The following is a 25,661-nucleotide window of genomic DNA, read 5'->3' on the forward strand; positions in this document are numbered from 1 at the left end:
CTGAGATACAGAAAGGAGAAATTATTTTCCCTAAGTTACACACTTAAATAGTGGCAAAGCCCAGCTAGGATCCCAGCCCCTTCATTCTAGAGTCATTTCCACCTTACTATCCAGGGCGTTTGCTGTGCTGACAGCTGGCTCCTTGCCTCACTGGGGAGGCCCGACCTGGCTAGTTGTACCAGCCTCCCCCACATGCAGTGACTCCCCTGTCCAAGAGACAGATCTCCAAGCTGTGGCCTAACAGAGCTCTTCCCTGCTCTGCACCTTGTCTCACATCCTTAAGTTTCATTGATTTGCTTTTATTTAGTAGCTACAGACTATTCCACTAAATACACATACATTTTGATTTACAGTCTTCAGGCCCTGGAGAGAAAAACAGCATACAGTCAATTCTTGTCATTCACAGTAGTTACAGTCTGTAAGGTTACTGCAAACACCCAATTAGCAAATACTGAACTATTGCTCCTAGGAGAAATAAAGGGTTAGATTTCTGCAAGCCTGTGGTCACATTTTCATCAACTGATCAATACATAACCTTATTTTATGTGTGTTTTTGTTTAAAGACATCTTACTTAGTATATATTGTTGATTCATTAACCTGAACTCAAGGCCAACATCACTGTAATTCATGCCCGAACAAAGCATACCTGACACATGTGTTCTCCATAAGGCACATCATGGTTTCCTTGAGCTTAAGAACACTGGATAGCACTTCGGCCCTGAACTTGGGGGCCATTTCAAACACTGTCGTCACCCACAAAAAGCACAAAAATGCAAAAAAGAGCATGGCACAAAACAGAATGTGGAACGTACACTTGACAGTACCACAGATGAAACAAGAACGTGAAGTGTCTCCTTGTTTCATCTCAGCTCTAAACATTTACGTCAAGAAACTCAAATTTTTAAAATTTTCCCCATTGCTTGTGTCTACAAATGACTGCAAAAGTCCTGCAAGCGCTGATTTTGGGGTCATAAATAAATGTGAGTGAGCGAGTCAATTTGCAAATATGGACCGCAAGACTAATGAGGCTCTGTTGTAGCCCCTTCTCCTGGGGAAGCCACAGAACTGAGTGCTGTAAGCGTCAGAGGAGAGAAGACACGCAGGGAGTGGAGCAGCCGGGGAAAGTACCAGAAGGGTGGGGTGGAGGGACTTGGCGTGGGTTTCAAAGCACTAACAGGATCCAAAAAGACAAAAGAGGATACCCAAGTTGATACTTCAATTTTTCCTCTTTTCTCTAGTACAGTAAGACGATAACATTTCCTTTCTGCTGGAAAAATCTTTGTTTTAAGGGTCTTGCTACCTTAATATAAAGAAGTAAGAGTTATCTGGGCAGGGCCAGTGGGGAATGTAGTTTAGAACATCTTTTATCTCTCTTTTATCATACAATTAATAGAGCAATATATATTCCCCTTAACGGCTATTACAGAGAGGACCATGAAAGAACCTCCGGGGTAACAGCAGATGCGTTTAGCAGCCAGCAGCTGAACGTCTGGGCTAGAGTGCCTTGTGGTTATGGTCTGAGAGTAAAGCAACAGGAGGATGTGTACTTGGTACTTCTGAAAGCTCCTGGATAACTAAGGTAGGTCATCAGCTGCAACAGAGGGGCCTATAAGCCTCATTCATGAGTTAAAAATCAGAACCATCTACACAATCCTTTTCCAAAAAACTAATTTAGGTGACATTAACCACTAGAAGGCCTCCATAGGTTATCAGTATCAAATTTATAATTGAATCACATACCAAAAACCTGTGCTCCTTATGAAGACCCTGTTGTTGATGAGCTACTAAAGAACTATCACCAGCTCATCGCACTGCATACTAAAAGCCTAGCAGTATCCAGTGAATTCATGATTATTCCAGGGTCAGCTAACAAGATTGATGATTGCTCTGATACTCTCAAAGTCCCCCTACCCCACAGAGAAAGAGAGAGATGAGACTGCAATTATGCTTGTCAAACGTATTACTTATAAGCTGCTTTCATCAGAATTTGATGGAAACAAAGCTTGAAATTGATAGTCAAAGTAGAATTTACAAGTTATCCATTTTTTGACTTTCCAAACTACTTTCTTCCCTGCTCTCCCTCCCTCTTTGTCTTCTCTTTTCCTCTCTAATCTTTACACTGAATCAAAAATAACATTTTACTAGCGGATGTAGAAAACTCATTATATAGCTTTAAAAATTTCTTCACCATATTGATTATTTTGGGTTAAGCTATCTAAAAAGTGTATTTCTACAATAATCCCTTAACTTAAATGTTCTATGTGCTTCAATAGAGTCCTAAGAGTAACTATTACAAAGGTATTGATATTTCAAAATTAATTTACAATTTAATGTATATTTCAGAACAAAATCTAAAATGTCTCTGGAGGAATAAATCAATGAGAAGAGTATTAAAGTTCTGAAAAAATATTTAATAGGTAATAAAAGTATTATGAAGCCATAATTTAGAGAATATTTTTTGTTACTTGCTTCCAAATACAGAGATAGATTTAATAGAGAAGAATGAAGTCTGGGAATAGACCTAAGTATATATAATTTAACATATGACAAACCGGGAATTATAAGTGGCTCTATTTCAATAGATAACCACTTAAAAAAACAAATCAAATGAAATCCTTAACTCACACCATATGCTAAAATACATCAGCTCAATTGCAAAATTAAATGTAAAGAAGGAAATTACTGGAAGAACTATTCAGCCTATACAACAGACAATCAGCATCCACTTGTACTCACATGGTTGACTACATATCTCAGAATATCCCTCCCAAGAAAAAATACCACAAAATGATATATAGAATGGGGGCAGTGGATGGGGAGACTCTAGACAAGAGTAGAAAACAAGCATTGAAGCCATAGCTTCCAGGAAGGGTGAAGGCATCATCTGGGATTTTAATAGCTTCAGAGAGATCAGAGTGAAAACCCCCAGGGGGATATAAGACTGATCCCTACAAAAGTGAGTGGAGGGAGATTGGTCAATGTAATTAATTAGACCATCTGTGTTTGTTAATTGGCAGTAATTGAAGTTAGGCTCTTATCCTCCCACAGGGGCTGTAAGGGTGCTGTCTTCCTTGAGGATGACATTTCCTTGAGGATGACATTTCAAAGGGATGGCTCCCAGGTCCTAGAATTTGGACTCTTCTTTCCTATCCCCTTCTTCTCCTAGCCTGAGGGAATATTACCTCTCCATTGTTCATTTTGGCTGTTAAAAGATGATTAAACAAAACAAAAAAAGTGAAGAACAAACAACAACAAAAATCCCCCTTGAAGAGTTAGGTTTAGCAAAATTTGTTCATCTATATTTTGCATTACTTTGATAGAAGAAGCAAAAAAAAAACAAAAATCACTGGTTAGTTATTTTCTCAGAATCTTTATATAGCTCTCAGGTAAGGACATTGCTTCCAATGGCAATCAATGGCAACCCTATCTCCCCCTCCAGGTGTTCAGGCCAAAAACCTTGATATCATCATTGACTCCTCAATTTCAATCACAACCCATAGGTGATAGACCAACACATCTTTGTTGGCTTTCTCTTCAAAATACATCTAAAATTCAATCTCACTTCTCACAGTCCCACAGCACCACCATGGTTCGAGACTCCATGATTTCTCTTTGGCTGTCCTACTTTCGCTCTTATTTCCCTTCCATCTTCTCTCAATACAGCAGCCAGAGTGATTTTGTTAATATGGAAGTCATAATATAGCATTCCTCTGCTCAAAGGCTCCCACTGTTTCCCCACATGCCTCCAAGAGAAACTCACAGTCATTACAATGGTTTACAAGGCTCTGGGGAGTCTGGCCCAGTCCCTACCACAAATTCTCTGACATCAGCTCTTACACCTTTCCCAGACACTCCAACCACACCCATCTTCCTGATAACTCTGAGATCATGCCAATCGCATTCCCAGCTCAGGGACACCACACTCACCCTTCCCTCTACTGAGGTACCCTTTCCACCAGATGTAGTTATTACTTTCTCACTTCCATGAGATCTTTATTCAAAGGTCAATGTCTCAGAGAGGTCTTCTCTGACATGAGTTAAAATTGAGCACGCAAACACATATACAAACATGCCTCCTCATCTGCTTATCTGTTTTATTTTTGTTAAAGCAATTACAATCATCCAAAATACAATTTTACTTAGCTACTTGCATCAGAAAATTTATCCAAAACTTGGAAATAGACAAAAGATTTCCGGGTATTCTTTTAATACTGTCCCAGAATTTACTTCTCTATTGTATAGGCTATTTTCAAATTTTGTAGAAGCAGAGCGTAACTTGAAGATTTTTGTCTAGTAAAGATGCAAATAATTTCCAGTCTAGTGGAACAGATAAAACCAAAGTTTATAGTTTATGTCCCCATTGGCCATTAACCAGTTTTGTATATAATCCAGCAGCCTTGTCCTAACATTGGCTATAAATACCTAACTTCTCAAAAGATCTTTAAAGGTTTTTTTTAACATCTTACTTGTTCCCTTGCTAATTAATGAGTTAAATAAGGTCTTTGACATGTGTCCATTTTATAGTTGCAAGACAGTCATTAACTGTACCTCTTGAAAGTGATACTTTAACATTTTATGTATTGCCTGTCTCCTCATATTAGAACAGAAAGCTCAATGAGGGAAGGAATTTTTGTCTGTTTTATCAGTGGCTACCACCATTCTTGGCACATTCTGTGCACAAAACCCTGTAAATTGAAATTTTCACTTTCAGGAATTCTAAATAATCTTGAATATTTTTCTTCCTTCCGTAGCTTTTTAAACATGATCCCATAAATCTCTGCTCCTCTTTGACTTTTATTGCTTCTTCCTAGTAAAGCAGCAGGGAGAACACAGAGGAGAAGAAAAGGGTGTTTGCATCTGTTTCTGTCATGGGACTGCCTTCTTGGGGCTCATTCGTGGTCAGACAAGGTACGTAAGTGGAAGAGACAATTAGTCCCTGAAAAGTACTAATAAATTATGCATATTGCACATATGAGCAGAGACAGATCACCTCAAACTAAACTGAAAGCCATTAACTGGCAAAGACAAATCACCTTATGGTTTCCAAGTATTTGTTAACTAAAGGAATTTTTACAGGAACTCTGCCCAAGCCATTTCCCACCAAAGTTTGTCTCCTCTCCAGCCAGCAGTGGGGGAAAAGAAAAAGTAAAGAAACCCTACAAGGACAGGATGCAAATATGTTTGGGTTCTTATTTTGCAGATTATTGACATAGATCCCTGCTTTAGCATTTTAGTGCCTTCTAGAAGGAATTGGAAGAATGGCTATAAAGACAGGAAACAAATTCCAAAATCCATCCACACAAGGACTCAACCTTTTAAAATGTACTAGGACGGTGTGTGGGGAGTGCTATCCAATAGGAATATGATGTGAGCCACAAATGTGAGGCAAGTATGTAATTTAAAATTTTCCAGAAGCCACATTCAAAAAAGTAGAAATAAAAGTGTAATTAATTTTAATAGTACTTATTTAACTCAATACAACCAAAAATGTTATTTTGACATGCAGACAATATAAAAAATTACTAATGAAGTATTTTGTATTTTTTTCATACTAAATCTTCAAAGTCTGGTGTGCATTTTTCACTTATTACACATCACATTTCAGACCAGCCACATATCATGTGTCTATAGCCACATGTAGGTTGGGGCCACCATATTTGACTATGGAAATCTACAAGGAGACTATGCCCTTTCCATTTCCCTGGACTAGTCATTTACATCTACCCCTCTGTAATCCAGTGTATTAGCCAAGGACGTTATTACGTTTATATGGCTGGATAAAGAGCAATGACCAAAATTTATCAAAAGGCCACCAGAGTTAACAAGGAGCGTTGATTTTCCATTTTTTCACTTTGACTCCTACAAAGAATAAAGCCTTAGGTTATACCTTTAATCAAAACTGCAGCCGTGAAGTGAAGCAGTTTCTTCCTAAAGGCTTTCTGTCATCCATTGGTTAAAGTGAAGGCGGTTTAAAAACATTATTTATAACCCTATGAAGCATTAGATTTTAATATCATGTATTATGCTTTGCATTTCATGCTTCTTTATTTGCTTCTTCTAGTTCTATTAGAATCTATATAAGCTAAAAATTATTTTGTGGGTCCCCAAACTGCTCTTTTCCCAGTACCCTCATTTTAACCTAATGGCTGTAATTGTTTCTAATAATAACCATAATTATCCTTCATATTTATATTGGTTTTTCACACATATTATCTTGGCTGGGCCTGAGTAATCTCTTGAGGTAAGCCCAGTTATGAAGGAGAACCTTGTGATTCCCTTTGAGTTCAGGGGCTTATCAAGGTCATACAGGCTTGTAAAAGATTCCATCTCGTCATTTATTTCCAACCTGTGAATTGCTATCAGAGGAAGGTAATCCAGCCTGCCCTTTTCACAACAGCCATAAAAGCTGGGGCAGAAACATGTGCACAAGCGCCTTCCATGCAGAAACTGGTGACTCGGAGCTGGTTGGAAGGAACAGGTGGGAAAGGTGTCCTACAGCTTCCCCGGTCTCTAGGGAGGATGGCTGCTACCCCTCGTGCCTATTGAATTAGAAGGCTGGCCTTTAGGCAGCAGCTTTTAAAGTCTGCAGAGAAACCTCTTTCAGGGGCAGACTGGGAGCAGGGCAATTCTGTTTGCTCCTTCTGCACTGAGCCCTGGGGGACAGACTTGGCGACAGTGCACTCACTGGTTAAGAATTACTTCTGGTTTACTATAGTCTTCTGGGTCTTGTGAACACAAGCCCGAACTTTTCAGAGCTGGGTGTTTGGGGAGCCTGTGCCTCTGGTGAGACTCTTAAATGTTAGTGTGGTAGGTGTGCTTCTCAAGGAAAAGCTAGGCGTTGGGGGTTCCCTCCCAATTGCATGGTGCTATGTGTGTGAGGGGTGGGGTTTATGGTGTGTCTCAGCCTTTCCCACCTGTCTGATGTGGATATTTTCCCATTTGTCTGATGTGTAGGAGTCATTCTGGATCTCTTTTAGAGGGACCTGCTCCATATGTAGCTGTATATAGGTGTGTCTGGGGGAGGAAGCAAGATCAGGAGCCTTCTATGTCACCATCTTGTTCAACTTCTCTTTACTTGGCTTATGGTTTTTTTGAAAGAATATCACAGAGAGAAAGCATCCTTCTCATCACAGTCCCGTGGAAATTTGGACACAATCTCCATACCGGGGTTCTCTGATATTCCATGACATCACTAGAGATATTATCCTTAAGGCGAAGGTACTATTGGGCAGGTTCTTCACTGGAAAATTACCGTTTTTCCCTCTAGTCTTTGGAGGTGTGACTCTTACATTATTCAGAAGCAGGCAGATTGAAAATATGCTACATATAAAAGGCGGGGGGAGGAGGAGCAACCGGAGAGAAAGAAAGAAAACCCAGAAAGAGAACTGGCGATGTAGTCATGAAAGACAAAAGGATTTCAGGGATGAGGGCATGGTCAACAATGTCAAATACTGCAGGAAGTAAACATAATTACTGAAAAGTGTCAAAGGCAGATTGTGAAGACTCTAGTAAGACTAATGTTAATTGTTTGATGGAACAAAGCCAGAATGCCATGGGCTGGGCTAATTACAGAAAGTGAACATAGAATGCAAATTACAAATTCTGGAAGCTCAACTGTGAAGGAAGTATTACGGAAAGGGTGGTGGTTAGGGAGACAGTCATAGGGACAAAGAAAGCTTTTGTTTATAATTTTTTTGTTAATGTGAAAGAGACTTGGGAAAATATATATACTGAATGGAAAGAGGAGAGAGAGAGAGAGAGAGAGAGAGAGAGAGAGAGAGGTGGGTTAAAGTTTAGCAACTTGTCTCAGTAGAAAATGCGTATGTGGGCTATGTCACAATATCTACCACAAGGTGAGGTTAGGTTAGTCTTCACTGAGCAATAATGTCTTAATTATTACTGATTCATTTGTTAAGAATGCTTGGAGATTTAATTTAAGCTCAGAAAGCAGTGTATATCATCATCAACAACAACAGTAATAATAATATAATAATATCATTTCTTACAGTATGTCCAAATCTCCAGAAAGCTATTCTTCCAGATTCTCAGTTGACACTCCCAAAATAATTAGTAATTACAGGGGCAAAAATATTAAGTTTATGGTGGACAATCCTAGCAGGCACTACCTTAGTCAAGTGATCAGAGTTAACTCATTAGATATTAGTAAAAAAAATCAGTGTACACCCTGATATGATACACTAAGAAAGCACATCATTTTTGAGTTAGCCTTCCCAATCATGCGTACACTAAATCTAACCTTGAGAAAACACACAAATTCAAGCTGAGGAACACTTTAAAAATAATTGACAAGTATTCTTCCAAAGTGTCAAGGTCATGAGAGATGAGGACAGACTGAGGAATTATCACAGACTAAGGTAATACAACTGAAGATAATGGGGGATCCCAGGTCGGATTTTGGAGCAGTCAAGGAACATTAGTAGAAAAACTGGATAAATTGTATCAAGTTCTGTTCTTTAATCAGTAGTATTGTACCAAGGTTAACTTCTTTGTTTAGATAAATGTTTTATGGATAGGTAGGGTGTTAACATAAACAAGAGCTGGTTAGAGGGCATGTGGGAACTCAATTTTGCAACTCTACTCTAAATCTAAAATTATCTCTAAAGAAAATCAAAACACTACAAGTTGCCAATTTTCCCTTTGCAGTTCCATTCCTCTCCCTCTTTCCGCCCCAAAGCTTTCAAGATAAAATTCAATATTCTTAACTTAGCCTACAAAAAGCCCACTTTATCCTGGCACCAATTTCATCCCTAGCTTTCCTCATGCCATTCTTCAATACTCTGTGATCCAGGCAAACAAAAACTGCATATTTCCTAAAAGTTCCAATGTGTATCATGTCTCTGCACCTTTACTCATACTGTTCCTTTGTAACAAAATGCAGTTCCATGCCTATCTCCACTAAATATCTACTAAACGTCCAAAATGGCCCAAGTGCTTTCTTTGAGTATCCTATCTCACTTTAGATTTCCTTATTCTGTGTTCTCAGAGCTTTTTGTACATTCTGATATCATAACACTTATCACACTGTATATTACACTAGAATTATGGATTTATTTGTCTGTCTTCTCTACTAGATTAACAGTTTCCTCAGAGTTAAGAGTCATGTTTGACTTAAGGGTACATATCTAACATCCAGAAACCCTTAAGACACTCAATAAATGTTTGATAAAGTGAATGAATAAATGGTCCAACCAATCAACCCAGATTGAACTTGAGTATCTGAAATTATGTAACCATATTTGTAAGTTCCAACAATAGCCATAGACTCCTACTTACGTTTGATCAAAGTGAGAGGACAAGTTTTTTGTTTTGTTTTTTAATCTCTTTTCAAACCATGAGGTAAACCATGAAATTTAAGTAAACATCAAGCATTTATCCAATCGAATCAGAGAGCAAGAGGTTAAAACACTTGGAAAATATTTCTAAATATATAAGGTAGACAAAAGACTACTATCCTAAGGTATAAAGAGTTAGACTGTGGTTTCCTTGAGGGTAGGGACTGGCGCATAGAAGGTATCAGTGTGAATATAAGTTGGTATAAGTTTTCTGGAAAACCACTTGAAATAACGTATCAAAATTTTTTGGTTTTTTAAAATGTGTGTAATCTTTGACCCAGCAATTCCATTTCCAGGATTTTTTCCTAAAGAAACATCTGGTCAAGTAAACAAAAATGTATGTACAAGGTAGCAATTATGTTAACAAACATTTAGAAAACATTCCAATCGCTTCTCGGCCTTTTGGCTAAGATCAAGTGAAAACATTCCAGGTGCCCACTATATGGATTAAGGAAACTGAGACAAAGCCATTAAATTGTGAGTAGTCAGCCATTAAAAATAATGGTATGAAACTGTATTTGATGTGGAAAGCTCTCAAGGCTATATTATCTGAAAAACAAATTTAAAAAAATTTGAAATTTACTTTATATATGCATATATGTAAATATACATATATGCTTTTAATATATGTGTATATTTCTATGTATATTTTATATGTATGTTTATGTATATGTGTTTGTGTGTGTATATATGTATAGATAGATAGATAGATAGATAGATAGATAGATAGATATAGATATATAAACATACCAAATATGAACAACTGTTAACTATGGGTAATAGGATTACATATCATCTGTTTTCCTCTGTGTGTTTTCTTGTACACTGATTTGTTAAAATAGTGACCATAGTAAGAAAAACATTCAGAATAAGTGTTCACATACACACACTGGAATTTCCTGACCAATACCTTCCCTTTTTGGTTCTGGAAGAAACACAGCTGACCACCATGTGGTCCCACTTCATGCTGCATCCCATAGTCTGCTCTCATCCCACCCTCAGCAGGGGACAGATGACGACTATTCTTGGGACCTGAGGCTGACCTGTCGTGTCTCACAGCCCCCCAAAGGGCAATGAAAACAGCGATGATAACCCACGCAGCCCCCAAAGAAACGTAATTTCTATGCCCAGTGCATGCTGAATGGGGGGAAATGAGCAAGCTAAGATGGAAAGGACAAAGCCCCCTCTGTCATCCTGTAACTGATTTTACCTAAGCGAATACTTCTTCCAAAACACGCTGCAAATCAATGGAAAGTTTTGTTGGTATATAAGTAATTTATTGACAGTCTGGGGAAAACAGGTTGAATTTACCATGTACTTTCACATACATGAAGGCATTTGAGCTTCACAAGCAGTGAGGTAGGGAGGAAAGAGATGCTCCTTTTTTGTTTGAGGAAGCTGCGATTCTGAAAAGTTATTTTGCCCGTCCAAGACCTCTCAGTGAGTGAGCATTAAAGCTCAAATTCAAATTCAGACCTTCTGATTCCCAGTTCTGAGCCCTTCTATCCACAATAGGGCATCTCAAACTGGCCTGGTTATAAGAGTCACCTGGGGAGCTTGGAAAAATATTCTGAATTCCAGACCAGCCTTTTCCCTGATGGTTTTCATTCAGCAGGTCTGAGATGGAGCATTGAAATTTTAAAAGTTCACCAGGGGATGTTTATGATTGCATCACTTTGAGAAATGCTAACACAATCACATATGTCCCTTACTGAGAGAAATATTTATGAAAATATGGAGAAATATTGATTCTCAGTCACTACTGGGTTTTTAAATATCAAGATGAACTAAGACAAGGGCAGAGCTTTTGCCTGAGGTCTGGCTTGTTCCACTCCCAACGGGGTACACTTGGGCCTTTTTCGGTAGGTACCACACAGGGATTAGGGGTGTCTCACCCACCCCAAGTCAGAAGTCCTCGTGTGACTTTTGACTCCCTGGTCATCCCGCAATCTGTGGGGTTGGTTCCAGGAACCCCTTGGACACCAAAATCCTTGGATGCTCAAGTCCCCCATGTAAAGTAGTGCAGAATGATGCACGCAGGCGGCCCTCCACATCTGTAGATTCCCAACCACAGACTGACTCACAATACTGCTTTCCATCCGCAGGTGGTGAATCTGTGGATGCGAATCTGGGGATACAGAGGGCCGACTGTGTATTTACTGAAAACATCCACGTGTGAGTGAACCCACACTGTTCAAACATGTACATTTGTTGTCTCTGTTGGGTTGTCCTCACTGGGGTTTCCAGGCGGGAATTCCCGCCCGTTCTCAGGAATTAGTTTCGCTTTTCTGTTCCCGAATCCCGAGATATAAACTGTTTTCTGTTCTCCACGATGAATCATTTCCACGAAGTGATGGCCAATACTGGCAACCACCTGGTTTCAAGGAGCCGATTTTCCCGATTTCCCAACCAACTTTTCTCGGGATTCGGGAACAGAAAAGCAAAGAAAATTCCTGAGAACGGGCGGGAATTCCTGCCCAGAAACCCTAGCGATAAATAGGAAAAATGTCTAAGAGATACATTGTGAGTAGTACATTTATTTCCCATTGTGGGTATTACTGGGTTCAAGGAGCCAATTTTTTCAGTTTCCTGACCAACTTTTCTCAGCATTCGGGAACGGGAAAGTGAAAAAAATTCACGAGAACGGGCAGGAATTCCCGCCCAGAAACCCTAGTCCTCATCATTGGCAGCAAAACCCACAGCTTGGGCCTGACAACTCCCCTTCCTTAGCTGATCCCACCTCCCCTGTGGTTGAGTCCTCTTTATGCAGTGGCCTCATTTTCTAGTCTCTTCCATCTCTGACTGGACCCTAGTGTATGAATCTCCCTCACAATCCCCACCTCAGAGGCTGACCCACAAGTTGACTCAGCTTCCTGTCCAAATCAGCAGCAGTTCAACCACTGAACAGTACTTTGTCAGGAGAGAAGCATCCAGAAACGCAGCTTCTTACAACCCAGGACCAATGAGGCTGTGCCCCATCTCACCACACACTGACCCATCACTTCCTTTCTTGTGCAAAATGAGGCTGCTGACTAGACTGCTCTAGTGGAAGCATGCATAACTTGCTAAAAGACGCTGACGGGAGGCCAGTAATCCTCAGAACAAAAGCCCCTTTCACGGCTCTGATGCTGCCTGCTCACCCAGGGCTCAGGAGCCTAGCTGTGGCTGCTCCCAGAGGGCGGGTCTGCCTGCAGTTGTTTCCTAGCCTTGCCTGGCTGCACTGTTAGGGAAAAGCTGTTCTCGAAGCCCATACTAAAGGCTCTGCCACTGTGTAAGTTGTATCCAGCTGTTTTCCTCAAGTTTGAGTAACACATGAGCAGTACAGATAAAGTGCTTGGGGGGACAAAAGAAGGGAGTGATCACGCGAGCCCAGGATTTAGAAAAGCTGTCTGGACTAAAGTACACTTGATCTGGACCTTAAAGTCTGAGTGGGATTTGGACATGTGGTAATGTCTGGAAGGACATTAGGAATGGAGGAAGAAAGCAGAAGCAACCACAGAAAAAAGGAGGCGGGGAGGGTGACTTTTGATTATTCCATGATTCCAAAAATTAATTCTTAGCTCTTTGGTTTTTTAATACAGTCTGGTAGCTTGTAAGTCTTTTTGGAAATCCAAACTTGTGAGGAACTTTCAAAAGAAACAACCTAGATTAATTAAGGAAAGAAAAGAAACTAATAGTTACAGAATAACTTCTATGAGCCGGGCATCCTCAATGATCTCACTACATCCTCAAAACAACACTTGGGAGATGGGTATTATCCACCCACCCCTTCCATTTCGCAGATGAGAAAAATGAGGCATAAGAAGGTCACATTGCTTACCCAAAAAATTTAGAGAAGGTATTCAAACTGACGTTTGCTCACCCCTAAATCCCAGATGGTATCTACCAGACCACATCCCTCCTCAGGATGACATAAAGTGGGTCATAGCACCATTGTAGGGCAATTCTCAGCTGAGATCTGTGCACCTGGGGGCTGAAAGTTCTCCTTTCAAGAGGCAATTTAGTTTCAGTAGCACAGCATCATTCATCACATCAAATGAATCATGTTCATTTGAATCTTTTTGGTTTTAAAGTATGGTTTATACTTAATTTGTAAATTAATTTTGGTCTTACACATTGTTTCATAGCTAAGAGTATAAAGAGTACATAAGTAGTGCTATATTTACACATTTCAAATAACATTATAATAAAAATATTTTTCAACATTTCAAAGGATGTGAGATTTCTTTTTCCATTAAAGAGTCTCCGTGTATTACTCAATTCTGAGGAAGACTGTATTAACACATTGCTCAAAAATAACCAGTAGACTTCTTTCAGGTTGACAAGTCTCTGGATCAACAATATGACTGCCTGGTTCAGGAGCTGAAGTTTTTCTACAACTTCATCTTCATTCTTTTGCACCAGGCAGAAAACAAAATCCAGGATCATGTGTCACGTGAAACTGTAAGGATCCCTTTCATGTCTGTTGAACTGAAGTCAAAACTAATTGGGAAGAAACTTGTTTTTTCTTTTAAATCTTTACGACTTTCAAATTTCAAAATTTTACAGATGTTGAAAGGCCCTGCATTTCTTCAAGTTCTTCCCTTGATTAAAGAAGTAAGTACATAATTCCTTTACTGTTGGTCCTAGAAACACTATAAATGTAACACGCTTTAATCACTTTAGTTATCTGGGTGATGTTCTTCAAATATTTTTTACATTTCTATGATACATTTCTTGATGCGCATATTTTAAATATTTGTAATTTATATGCCCCCTTTCTCCTTGTTCTCTTTCCCATTTCTAATCTGTTCCTTCTATTACAATAAATGGAATTAAATATTTAAGAGAGGATTCCTTCCCTCTTTTTTCAAAAAAAAAAGAAGAAGAAATCATGTCCTGTCTGGCAAAGTTTCAAAAGCAAGAAACAGAAGGCAATGACTTCCTCTCTAGCTTAGATGAATAACTTTAATTACTCAGAAGGTATAACACTGATCACATGCTTTAAATCCATTATTCAAGCCCTTAAACCCTGTGCCTTCTGACCCAAGTGACACATACATACATCATGTGGTCAACACCTAATGAAAGTTTCAGGCTACCCATCCCTATTTATGACCACTGTCTTGACCTCTCTCATCTCATTTCCGCTTTAGGCTTCCACTTTTAACTACGAAACTCTGGATAATCCCCACATTTGCCCCCACCACCATCACGCCCCTCACTGATGATCAGTTTAGCATATGCAGTTCTGATCCTGGATGTCTTCTTCAGATTTGGTTTTGTCCTTGTCTTTTGGCTACATCCTCTTACGAGTAATTGTAGGTGACTCACACCCAAAATGCTCCCCAAGTCCCGTAAACTACACCCACCGCGTGACACTGACAGGAGTAGCAGGCTGGTTTGCATGGCTTCCCTTGATACAAAATGTAAACATTCAAACTTAGAAATTGGAAGGAAAAAAATGTTGAAACATGAGCCAGCATAAAATATCACCTTACTATTTTGTAGGGTAGGAATAGAAGGATGTACACAGAATGAAAACCTGCCAGGTGGTCACCTTTATATCAGTTAAGTTTGAAGATAAGAGAATGAAGAACATTGTTTGTGAAGAGGGGACATCTGCTTCCATTTCCACTGGTATTACATAAAGATACCTCCATACAAAACAAGAACACAGAGTGACCTGATTGCCTCATTCACCCCTGTATTCCATAGCACCTAGAACAGCCCTCTCTGAAATGTGAGGGACTTTTTACCCATGTGTCAAAACAATCATGTGTAACAGCTTTATGGACATGTAATTGACATACAACGACTGCAAATATTTAAAGTATACAGTCTGTATATGTCAGTGAAACCATCATCAATGTCAAGACAGCGAACATATCCATCACCCAAAAAATTTCCTTGGGAAGCTTTTTAACCCATCCCTCCTGTTCCTTCCCACACTGAGCTACTCCTAAGCAACCACTCACTGATCTGATTACTATTACTATAGACTAGTTTGCATTTTCTAGAATATTGTATACGTTGAATCACACAGTTTCTACATGTTTATCTATATTTTTTCACTGAGTATAATTATTTTAAGATTCATATCATTGCATGTATCAAAAGTTAATTCCTTTTTATTGCTGAGTAGATTAAATTGTAAAGATATACTATAATAATTTATACACTCATCTGTTGATGAAAATTGTGGGTTGTTTCCAATTTTGGGCTACTATTAATAAAGTTGCTATAAATATTTGTGTACAAGTCTTTTGATATATACCTATGCTTTCATTTAACTTGAGTTAATATCTATGAGGAGAATGACTAAGTCATATAGTAAGAATGTGTTAAACTATCAAAAACTGCCAAACTGTTGTCCAAAGTCATTGTAGAGTTATACTCCCACCAGCAGTCTGTCAAAGTTCCAATAACTCCACAACTTTGTCAACAGTTTGTATGGAAGGTGTTTTCAATTTTATATTTATTTTATGCATTCTAATAGGCATCTAATAGGTACAGTATCCACTAAACTGAAAATGTCCTAAAGGGATTTTGATTGAGATTCTATCTTATGTGAATTTACATTGTAAAGAATCTTCCTATCCATTAAAATGGTATAGCTTGACATTAATTTTGGTCTTAATTTCTCTTATCTTTGTTTATTCTAGAAATTTTATTTGCCAAACAGTATTTTTAAATTAGTCCTAAACTGTGAGAATGAATTCACACAATGAGTAAAAGAGGTGATCTTAGTGTGCTTTTCTATTTTAAAAAGTCACTTCGAGTTAGTTTTCACATCATGCCATATAATTGATCTCTACAAAGTAAATGTATCTCATTTGAACCCTAAATATGCCAATGAATGCTACTGTGTTTCCCCAAAAATAAGACCTAGCCAGATCATCAGCTCTAATGTGTCTTTTGGAGCAAAAATTAATATAAGACCAGGTATTATATTATATTATATTATATTATATTATATTATATTATATTGTATTGTATTGTATTGTATTGTATTGTATTATATTATATTATATTAGACATGGTCTTATATTATAGTAAAATAAGACCGGGTCTTATATTAATTTTCGGTCCAAAAGATGTATTAGAGCTGATGGTCCGGCTAGGTCTTATATTCAGGGAAACAGGGTATGTAGAGATTACTACCATACATTCCCATAATTGTCAGTTTCACTTTATAGTTTAAAAATAAAAGAACACACACACACACACACACACACGCAGCATAAGAATAGGCCAATGGCATTGTAGGGTAGCAAAATACATCATCCCAAAATATGTCACTTTGGCATAGGAGTAGTTTGAGCTGAAAGCAACAAAGAAAAGCTCACTGTCCTCCTGCTATTTGTCTAAAATAGGATATACATTTACAAATGTGTCCCTCCTCTCTTCTCTACCGGAAGGACAACAGCTAATCACCAGAGACTTTAGACCCTTATCAGCCTAGAGATGGCACCAGGGGAATCTATACACAAACTTTACTAATTATCCCTTACCTTCCATTAGTTTCTTATATAGTTACCTTTCCACAATTTGCTGTCCTTAGAGACTCAGGGTCCTTTCCTTTGTCTTGTCATTTCTCTAAAAATGCATTGTTCCTTTCCTAAAAGGCTAACCAAACCTTTGAGTTACTCATCTCTGGTAGTCCCATGTGGCACATGCATGGTGCACATGGTAATACACTTCTGTTTGTTTCTCTTTTGTTAATCTGCCTTTGGCCAGGCTAATTTACATGGCCCAGCTGGAGAACCGAAGATGGATGGTTCTAAGAAGAGATCTTCCCTTCCTTACAGCATTAACCATTAAAAACTAAAATGGCATTTGTAGCAAACCACAAGTATTTTGTGTCAACAACAACCTATAGTTCACATTCTTATTAGGTTTATGCATAAAGTTATTCACAAAGTTTTTTATTTGTTTGGTTTGAATGTTTTTAATTTCATCCTTACTTCCAACAATTAAGAAAATATAGCCAAGAGTAATATATTCAGAAGAGCAGAATATTTGGTTAGGCAAGAAAATGGCAACAGCAAGACTATTCCAGAGAGCAATAGTGAGGGTACACCATCATGTGGATTTTGAGGCATCATGTCATAGAACAACCATTAAAATATTTGAAGTATTATGTCTAGGTAACTCTTTAAAAAACACACACTAAATTAAAGGACTCCTTGAAGGATACTGGAATTTTCCTTAAGTCCACTATAAAAACAGGATATAACTTCATGTCGTATCTGTCCCATATTACCTTATTGATCTGGCTTGTTTTATATGAATTGTTTTAGAAAGGAGTAAGTTTCTAGGATTATCCTTCTCATAAGGTCCTGTGCTATGGAGATGGGCATACCACTTAAATTCTCTCATCTTCTTTGTCAGTTCTAATGATGTGTCTAGACAAGCAGAAAGAAGTAAAAAAAAAAAAAAAAAAAAAAGGGAAGCAATCAACCACATAATTTGGACAGAAAATCACATACAGCTGAAATATTGAGCTGACCGGATAAAATGAAATAAACCTCCTGTCAGTCCTCGATTTTCACTGCCTGCTCAGACACTATTCTTGTCTAGGATGTAATAACTGGGCTCAAAATTGACATAAACAAATATTTTGAATCTCTGTGGACTCCATCTAAATGTTTGGTAATAACCAAACCTCACCATAGGAGTAGGAACCGCTAATCAGAACGAAATAAACCACCAGTTCTCCATGGTCACAATTCCTTGGCCAGAACCTAACTTTGTATGTATATTACCCCCAAATAGAATAGGAATTGGCAGTTCGGCCAAATATGTGAATTGGATGAACAGGCAGATATACCATCTTTGGATTTTCAGTGTCTCTACATATTTACAAAATATCTAATATTAAATAAACATTTTTGTATAAATATTGATGCAAAATTGAAATGTTAACTATCTGGGTCAGTTTGACTTGGGGAGATAGAAAGAAAAAGAGGTTCCAAGAACCCTACATGTAAATTATCTCGTGTCATCTTCACAAAAACCCCTCATTCTTCCATTCAACAAAACATGATTGAGTGTCCACTACAGCAACACAGTGAAAATAAAAAGAGAGGTGGCCCCTCTTCTCATAGAGCTCACAGGGAGATTGACACTGAGCAAATAATCACCCCTGGGCCTTGAGCACTAATAGGAAGAAATGTAATTCTCTGACAGTATGTGACAAATGAAGCTGATCTAAACTAAGGCTCTCTCATTTCAGAGAAGAGGCCACAGAAGCTCAGAGAGAATAACTTGGTTAAGGGTACACAGACAAAGCTGTAGAGGTAGGATTCCTTCCCAATCCGGCAGGAGAGACAGGAGGAAGCCAAAAAGCCAAGAAGATTCTTTGGAGTGGAATATACCTCCCTTTCCTTAAACCCATCCGGTTTAGTATTTCCTACAACGTCCCTTCAAGTCTGAGGAAATGGTTTGCAAATCCCTGCAGGACTGATGAATGCTGCTTTTGTTTACACATTGCTGATCTGGTCCATGAAATCTTGGTTGGTAGTTCTTGTTCACTGTTGTACGTTACAAATACCATGCAAGGGATAACGAAGAAAATGCTCCTGGGACTTAAAGCAATCATAGATCTTATGGTGGAGAGCATGGCTACCACTTTTTTGTGTAAATTAACATTAAGTTGATTTCACACTTCCTATACTAGCACTATGAGAAGTGGCGTGTATTGACCAACTTTTTCACAGCTTAGTATGTCACTGTTAGGGGAACTGATCTGGTCCAAAGTTTTCCACAACTTTACTGATTTTAAAACTGGAAGTCCTGATCCTGACAAGGTCCTCAGACCCAGGCAAACATGGGGTAGTTTATCACCTTAGTCACTGTGCTACTCAGAGATCAGAATCGTAGGGCGACCATATATTTTAGAAATACAAATGTGTGTGTGTGTGTGTGTGTGTGTGTGTTTGGTGATAGTACATTAAAATACATGGGATGCTCAACGACATACATGGAATTTCAATTCATTGCCCCTCATTAGCAATGCGTATTTCACTATAGCAATGAAAGTAGTACATTAATCATAATTTCTCATCAATCCCTGCATACATACACATACATCTATGCAGTGCATTACCTCAGATGATTTGTACCTTTGGTATTCATTAAATAAACCTGTGCCTTTAGCCCACCCTGGAAGAAATAGCCATGGGTGTCATCTCTGAGAAGCAGGCATCCTACTTCACACAGCCACGCAGTCCAGTGCCATTTTAATAGACGTCATCCCACCAGATCCTTACATGGTATGGTTTATAGCTACACTGCAGTAAAACTGCTTTTCTGGGGAGTATCAATCTAGGTAGTACATATAAAGGGTTTTGTTCCCTTATTTTTATTTTCATAGATGAAGGCCAATGAACAGGTAAAGTTCCCCTCTATATTTTCCTAGAGAAAACAAAGTTAAGGGGTTAAAATTGATACACATTTAACTAATGATTCTCGACTTAGTTCATTTCTACCAATACAAGAATTTGCAAAAATGCTGACTACTGAAGTCAGATTGTTATATTAGTGGATCTATACAGCCTCGACAAATTAACAGTCAGCCTTGACAAAGTGAGAATCAAATTATCAGTTTCTTCCAAAGCATAAAACTTACAGTTATGACACCAGGAATTCTAACAAGTGAAAAGGCTGTCCTATATGTAGTCATGCTACCATCTACCATCTGAGTTGATGTCTATCCTCCAATCAGTGTAATTTCCGCATTCAATTTGTGTATTTTGTTGTGGGCAAAATTCAGCCTTTCAGAATGTTCGCACACCTCTAGGGTAATCAACAGAAATTGTATGCAATTATCCAAGGACAGATTTTGGGTAAAAGTAAATAATTATTCCAGGGTGTTACAGGAAACAACCCTATGGCCTGAAAAACATGTTCATCATGATTATTATAAGTAATTAAAGTATTTTTCTCTCTTCCTTATGGAAAAAAAAATGTGTCAATAATACAATGTTAATTTCTTAGTGTTAAGTTACTTTGGATAGTTGATCTAAGCAAAAGCCAGTATTTAACAACCCTTGCTATTAAAAATAGAGCCAAGCCTCCATCTTCACACCTAGCTTCATCAAGCATAGAGAAAGCCAACCAAGCCAGAATCAGCTTAGCAGGGAGAACCAGTTTGTTTTGCTACTGGTACTATTCTGCTTGCTCAATTCACTCTATCAGAGTTCCTGTGAGGGCTTATGTTCTGCCCACTTCTAGGCTGAAAGAGGCATTTATTGTTGGTTTTGTTATTAATTCAACAGCCACCAGTTATCTGATATTTAATGGTCTCTGTCTTAGACTGGCTGCATAAATTATTATATATCCTTACAACTACGAATGGTGAGAAATGTGTTTTAAACATGTTACAAATAGGGAAAGAGGCACAGAGGGGTTGATTAACTCTCTCCAAAGATCACGCAGCAGGAAGCAGCGGCAACAGGATCAGAACTGAAAGTGTGCTGGTTTCTGTCCACATACCCTTATATATAGCACACTGTTCTGCAGTATTTCAACACAGCATCAATTAATATTTTTTCTTCTGTCAGAATTCTCTTTAGAAAATAGGAACATTCTTAACTTTGTAAAACATTGGGTTTTTTTGTTTTGCTTTGTTTTTTAGGTGGGAAATAAATCAATTATCCAGACTGTTTTTCCTGTGATATTTTAAATATTTTAAACAGTCAACACTGGAATAAAAATATACTATTGGCACATAGACTGAGTTTATTTTTAATACATACATAGTCTGTATCTTGTTTCGATGTATTCTAATGTCTATGAAAAGTCTCAGCAGTTGGAGGCCTTACAGCATTCTATCTTGTAATTACTTTATTTTCATTACCATCATCTCCTTCCAAAAACCATTTGAAACTGATCAGAATGTTAAAACCCAACTAAAATAAGACAGCTACTTTTTTACAATTGTAAAATGACTAGAAATAGATGTGCCAAATATCCAGAATAAGATAATTATTTAAGTTAAGCACTAAATTTAGTTTTGAGTTTCTATCAGTTATATAAAAGGTAAACAAGTGAGACTATCTAAATCTCATTATTCATTTCATTATAAAGCAAACAAGTTTCTTAGCAAAGTCAAATTTTTTCTGGCAATAAATCTTAGAAGGGATTTTTTAAAAAGTTACTACCATTCAGTGATTGTCCCCTCTATGCTAGCTAGGCCCTGGGCTTGGGAGAACACGTATATTACCTTTTTATAAGAATAAATATAATTTCCTTCTAACAGTCTCATGGAATAAGCTGTCTTTGACTATAGTTTTTGCAAGTATTCTGATTCATTCTTCAAATGAATATTTCTTATGTGCCTTCTATTTAAAACAAGGTAGCATTAACTATTAATGCAGGAAGAGCATTTCTGGAAATTGAGACAAATAAAAGATGATATGGCCTGGCAATATCAGGCAATGGTTTCTGAGGGGCTGGCCTAGTGCAGGAATAGAAGGAAAGAAACTAGAGAAAGCAAGCGAGCAAATCCTTTCACCAGCTCTGTGAAATATCAAATACCTTAAGTAAGCATTTGGCATTTGCAAGACTGCAGTCAGTTTATAGATGAATTCCTTACTATGTTCCTGTTTCATGGTGCTCTGTTGCCAAAAAGAAAAAAAAAAGAAAGAAAGAAAATGGAAAAAAAAGAAAAAGAAAGAAAAAAACGTCACTGATATGCAGAAAGCTGTGTTAGAATTCTACCATATTGCTAAAAATTCTCACGTGTAGAATCTGTCATCCTGCCTTTGTTTTAAATAAGCTGAATGTATATTTTGTAACTTGAACTAGGTAACATTCACTTTAGAACTTGCAAATATATACTGTTTTTAAAATGGGAAATATCATTAGTTAGGATACAATTTACATCATTGCTATAGATAAACTTTGAAATTTGTTTTTGTATTTTATATTCCCCTTCCGAGTTTTCTATTTTCACTATTTGAGATAAGCTATGTCTACTTTCTGCCATTCTTTTCTTTGCACTTTTTAAAGTGAAATGAAACAATTACAAATAAGGCATTTTCACTTTTTGTATTTTTTGCTATTATAACATTTTCAACGTTTAGACCCAGTCAATCCAGTTGTCCACCACAATACTTGGAGGGACTCAGAGTTTTATGAAGACCACAAGTGAATTGTAGGGACATGACTGGAAAATACACTACCCTAGAACATTAAATATATGCATTTGCGATGCAGTTAACTTATACTCCATATATGTATATGTGTGTGTGTGTATATATATATATATGAATGTGATTCAAAGAGTCTAGTTCCTGGTGAGAAATAACCAAACATCTCTGTTCTAGGTCAATGTGAACCTCCTTTTCTGGGTTCTGTAAGTGTTTTTTGCTGTGTGACTTAGTTCTGCACTTGGGTGTTTTGATCTTGTATTAGGACCCTTATTACAACAGGCAGAAAATACTCAGCTCTCATTAAGAATTTGCTCAAAGCTCATTTTGGGTCACTATTTATTTTTGTGACAGTTTGCCTCTTGCAGAAATCACATTCAAATACCTCCTACCACTAATTCAGGACCAAGGAAGGCTATTGTCCCCTTAAACGGAAAACAATGAGTCCTCGCTATATGTACTGTATTTTCATCTGTGGACAGAGGAAATGCCTCCCCCAGACCATTCCAGGTGGGTTCTGAGCTGACACTGGATTCTCTCTTTGCAAGAACACGGCACCCTGACACGTCTAGGTAACCCAGTTAAATCCACTCCTCCACTGGTCTTCAGCTCAGGGCATTCCTTTCTAATCATTCCAACCCTCAGTACTGTGAGCTATCCTGTATCTGCCCTTTTGAGTAGTGTGCTCCTTGCATTGCACTTGACTACTCATCTTGAGTCCCATTGACTGAATTTTATTATCCTCCTTTCAATTTATCTGAAATACCAAATGGCTGGTTTGAGAGAACTGGACACCAACCCAGAACAGTACTCTGTCCCTCATTTTTTCATGTTCACAAGTTCATTGCCATCGGTCAGTGTTTCTCAAAGAGTTCCACATATCAGAAACTCCTGGGAAGTTTATTAATAATGCAGACCCCAGGCCCCACTTAAATTAGGATCTCTCGGGGGTGGGGGTAGATCTGGGTGTTTGGGGTTTTGGATTTGTTTTTTTCATCTCCCCAGGATGAATTCCAGTTTAGCCATTTACCGTGTCTGCAGGAAAGTTATTCAAACCCTCTCAGTCTCCCTGAGGCTTGGTGTTATCAGCTGCAAAATGGGAAGAATAAAAACCATCATTCAGAGCTATTTGGTGTTGCCCTAGGACATAGCTCAGGTTCAGCTTGACAAATGATAGATGTTATGTTTTTGTAATTTGATGAATTGCTGTTGAGCTTGGGGTTTCAGAAGGTTTTCTGGTAACGATGAGGCAGTTGACAGCCGGCACTCTCTGCTGCCTGAGCACAGAAATGACCGGCACGTGTTCTAAATTCCTCTGTGCACAATGAATTATTTTAATTGTATTTTATCGATTATTAAAAAGAAAACAATAAGCACAGAGGGTTCCTGTTTTAAACTTCAAAATGTGCTAAGTGGGAGTCACAAGTAAAGAGCGTGTGCTGGCCTATACAAAGGGGGCTGGTTAAAATATCAGCTTTCAATTTTATGTGTCAACTGGGCTGAGCCTATGAAGTGCTCAGATATCCGGTCAAAAATTACTCTGGGTGTTTTCGGATGAGATTGACAGCCTGCAGCCCACTCTACAGATTTCAGACTTGCCAGCCTCCATCATTATATGAGCCAATTGCATACAATAAATCTCTTTATGTGTACACACACACACCCATGCTAGCGGTTCTGTTTCTCTGGAGAACCCTGACAAATCCAGAGGCTTTAAAGAACAGGCCAGGTCACAGAGCCTTTCTTCTGTAGGTGATGGGAAGAGTTTGAAGATTTCTGAGCCCAGGTGTGGTGGGGCTGAGCTGGGTTTAGGAATCAATCTGAGATTGGAGTGCTGGATTGTTTAGAAAGGAAAGACCAGAGGCAGGATGATCAATTAGGAAGTTACTACGAGCATTTAGTGTGGCGGTGGTGAGAAAGAAAAGAGGGGGGCTGATGGAAATGTTCAAAACTAGAATCAACAGAACTTGGAAACTGGTTAGAGGTGGATCTGAAACAGGCTGCGGGATGGGTTATGAGGACAGGGATCTGGAAAAATGGTGGTGGGCCTTACCCTCACCTAACAGGAATGCCAAGAAAAAGCGATGGCTTGTGGGGAAGCGCTTGTGAGATCGGGTTGGAAATACAGAATTTGATTTACCAGTGGGACATTTATGACAGTTAGACAATTGAGGCTGGTATTAAAAGAGGAACAGTGGTAAAAATCCACTGAGAAAGTACTAAATGCTAAGTACCGTGTCCTGCACTTTACAAACTGGATCCATTGTCATCTCCCTAAGCATCAGACAGTGCGTCTTCAGGAAAGTTACCTGATCCCTCTCAGTCTCCTTGAGCCTTAGTTTCTAGCACCATACCTTAGTAGAAATAACCATGTCCCATATACGGATAGCCTGAGCATAGGCTGACAGAGCAGAATCTGAAGTACTAACGGTGCTCTAGGCAAATACTACGTCCCTGTTATCCATGGACCATTCTCACCTTGAGGACTGAATCATTTTGATCTGCGCATCATAAACCGAGCCTGAACCTAACTACACGTAAACCCTAAACCAAACAGAACTTCACGAAGATGTTATGTGTCAAGCCCTAAACAAAATCTTAGGGGAGCACAGCGATGAATGAGAGCCTAACTTTTCCCTAGTCGCTAATGGGGGCTTTGGAATAACAACATGGACCCATGTTTCATGGGAACTTACTGTGCTATGTCGTTCCCTGCAAGGTTCATTTAACCAGGGGTAGGTAGAATTAACCTCACTATATGGAGAATTCAACTAAGCAGTATACTAGAAAGATTTATTAGGTTGCCATATTCTAAACAGAATAGAGGGAGAAAGCTGAAGTCTAGGAAAGCAATTAGAAGTCTAGCCACAATACCCACATTTATTAATGAGAGAAGGCAGTGAAACTAGAGAAAATGGGAACAGCATTGGAGAGATACTGATTAGAGTGTAAGCCCCAAGAGGGCAAAGATCATATCTGTCTTGATCCCATTTGTCTTGTACTCTGGAACCATGGCTGGGATATAGTAGATATGAAATTAATATGTGCTAAAGAAAGAAAGAAACGGAGAAAGAAAGGGAGGGAAGAAGAAAGGGAAGGAAGGTTTTTCTGAGTGTATTTAGGAAGTGATAACCCACTGGGAATTTTCACTACAAGACTTCTCAAAGTTTC

This window comes from Rhinolophus sinicus, linkage group LG09 (assembly GCF_036562045.2).
Source record: "Rhinolophus sinicus isolate RSC01 linkage group LG09, ASM3656204v1, whole genome shotgun sequence".
Classification (NCBI taxonomy): Eukaryota; Metazoa; Chordata; class Mammalia; order Chiroptera; family Rhinolophidae; genus Rhinolophus; species Rhinolophus sinicus.